This window comes from Zea mays, chromosome 4 (assembly GCF_902167145.1).
Source record: "Zea mays cultivar B73 chromosome 4, Zm-B73-REFERENCE-NAM-5.0, whole genome shotgun sequence".
Classification (NCBI taxonomy): Eukaryota; Viridiplantae; Streptophyta; class Magnoliopsida; order Poales; family Poaceae; genus Zea; species Zea mays.
This window is the reverse complement of record NC_050099.1, coordinates 217799098-217802318: the sequence shown is the minus strand read 5'-3', so window position 1 is coordinate 217802318 and position 3221 is coordinate 217799098.

Sequence of the window (3221 nt, the reverse complement as noted above, 5' to 3'; positions counted from 1 at the left end):
TATTATTACTTGGCAAGAGATGAAGCGAGAAATGAGAATTCGTTTTGTGCCGAAGCATTATCGGCGTGATCTTTTTGATAAATTGCAGAATCTAAGGCAAGGAAGTTTCTCTGTTGAGGAATATTATAAGGAGATGGAGAAGGCCATGATTAGAGCCAATGTGTATGAAGACGAAGAGCAAACCATTGCATGTTTCATGGCTGGGTTACACCACAACATTCAGCGTATTGTTGAGTTTCAGCCGTACCAAAGTCTTATTGATTTGGTACATCAAGCCACCAAAGCTGAACGCCAGCTGCAACAAGATGCTAAGAGCAGCAAGCCCTTGTCATATGGTGCACGAACCATGACTGGAGGAAGCAAATCGATCTCAAGGTTTACTACTGCATCCTCAGCAACAAAAGGTTCAACTGGAAACTTGCGATCCAATATTCAAGGCAATTCTAGTGGAAAGAACGGTGTTGATCCAAACACGAGTTATAAACTAGCAGCATCCACTTCAACATCAGTGGGTTCAACAACCAAGAGTAGTGGTATTCAGTGCTTCAAGTGTGGAGGTCGTGGTCATGTCATAAAGGAGTGTCCAAATAATTGTGTGATCCTTGTGACTGATGATGGAGAATATACATCAGCTAGTGAAGAGGAAGCTGAAGCAGGAAATGAAGATGACATTGATAAATCTGAAGAACATACGGGATGCGAATTTGAGCATGGTACTACTCTTGTGGTTACACAAATCTTGAGTGTTCAAATGAAAGAAGCTGAAATTGGACAACGACATAATCTTTTTCAAACGCGAGCAAAAGTGCAAGACAAAGTAGTAAAGGTGATCATTGATGGAGGGAGCTGTCATAATCTTGCAAGTCGTGAGATGGTTGAAAAGATTGGTTTGAAGTTGCAGCGACACCCTCATCCATATCATGTCCAATGGCTGAATGAATCGGGAGATATCAAGATTGGTTATAAGGTGAAAGTTCCGTTCAAGATTGGAGAGTATGTTGACACAGTGGAGTGCGATGTTGCACCCATGTCTGTGTGTCACATGTTGCTAGGAAGACCTTGGCAATATGACCGATATTCTCAGCATTGTGGAAGAACAAATCAATACATGCTAGATCTGAAAGGGAGAAAGTTTGTACTCAAACCTATGACCCCTCAACAAATCATGGCTGAACATTTACAAAAGAAAACTGAAATTAGTGCAGCAAGTAGAGGAGAAGAGCAAAAGAAATTGAGTGCCATCCACAATTCGGTGAGCGAGTGCTACAGGCCAAATTCAAGAGATAAAAGGAAGGAAGAGGGAGAACATCTAGTTATGCTAGCCACAAAATCTGAGCTGAGAGAAGTGAGGAACAACCCATATCAAGTACTCTTTGTACTTGTGAACAAAGATGTTTTGATTTCTCCTAACGACATAACATCTCTTCCTAGTGTTGTGGCTGATCTTTTGCAGGACTTTGAAGACGTGTTTCCACAACAAACACCTGCTGGACTACCTCCAATTCGAGGGATTGAGCATCAAATCGATCTTATTCCAGGGGCTGCACTTCCTAACCGTCCACCATATCGAACCAATCCTGAAGAAACTAAGGAAATACAAAGGCAAGTGCAAGAACTTCTTGATAAAGGTTTTGTTTGTGACAGCTTAAGCCCTTGTGCTGTTCCTGTGATTTTAGTACCTAAGAAAGATGGATCTTGGAGGATGTGTGTTGATTGTAGAGCTATAAATAATATTACCGTTCGCTATCGCCATCCTATTCCACGGCTAGATGATATGCTTGATGAATTAAGTGGTTCCACAATTTTTACTAAAATTGATTTGAGAAGTGGATACCATCAAATAAGAATGAAAACTGGAGATGAATGGAAGACTGCATTTAAAACAAAATTTGGGTTGTATGAATGGTTAGTAATGCCCTTTGGGTTGACTAATGCTCCTAGTACTTTTATGAGATTAATGAACCATGTCTTAAGAACTTTCATTGGAAAATTTGTTGTTGTCTACTTCGATGATATTCTAATTTACAGCAAGTCTTTTGATGAACATGTGAAACACATTCGACAAGTTTTAGATGAGCTTAGAAAGGAGAAATTATTTGCTAATCTTGAGAAGTGCAGTTTTTGCACAGACCAAGTTGTGTTTCTTGGCTTTGTTGTTTCAGCAAAAGAAATAGAGGTGGATGAATACAAGGTGAAAGCCATCAAGGATTGGCCAGCTCCAACGAATGTAAGTCAAGTAAGAAGTTTTCATGGTCTTGCTGGTTTTTATAGAAGATTTGTGCGAGATTTCAGTACCATCGCTTCTCCTTTAAATGAATTGACAAAAAAAGGTGTTGAATTTAAATGGAGAAACTCACAAGAACATGCTTTTCAAGAATTGAAGAAACGTTTGACTGAAGCACCTGTACTTATTCTTCCTGATTTCACTAAAACTTTTGAAGTAGAATGTGATGCTAGTGGGATTGGGATAGGAGGAGTTTTAATGCAACAAGGAAAACCTATAGCATATTTTAGTGAAAATTTGGGAGGTGCTCAATTAAATTATTCTGTGTATGACAAAGAATTGTATGCTTTGGTCCGAGCGCTTGAAACATGGCAGCACTACTTATGGCCAAAAGAGTTTGTTATTCATTCCGATCATGAAGCTTTGAAGTATTTGAAAGGGCAAGCCAAACTGAACCGTCGCCATGCCAAATGGGTTGAGTTTATCGAAACATTTCCATACATTATGAAATATAAGAAAGGTAAGGACAATGTGGTCACTGATGCCTTGTCTCGAAGGAATGTGTTGTTGAATAAACTAGAGGTAAAAGTTTTGGGTCTTGAAAATTTAAAAGAAATGTATAATGATGATCCTGAATTTTCAGAACCATACAATCATTGTAAAGATGGAAAAGGTTGGGAAAAATATCATATACATGATAGATTTTTGTTTAGAGCTAACAAACTTTGTGTACCAAATTCTTCGGTTAGATTGCTTTTATTGCAGGAGTCACATGGAGGCGGTCTAACAGGTCATTTTGGACAAAAGAAGACTTATGAAATGCTCAGTGATCATTTCTATTGGCCCAAGATGAGGAGAGACATCATCAGATTTGTGGAGCGTTGTGTCACATGTCACAAAGCTAAGTCAAAATTGAACCCTCATGGTTTATATACTCCTTTACCTGCTCCTAAAATTCCTTGGGAAGACATAAGCATGGATTTTGTTTTAGGACTGC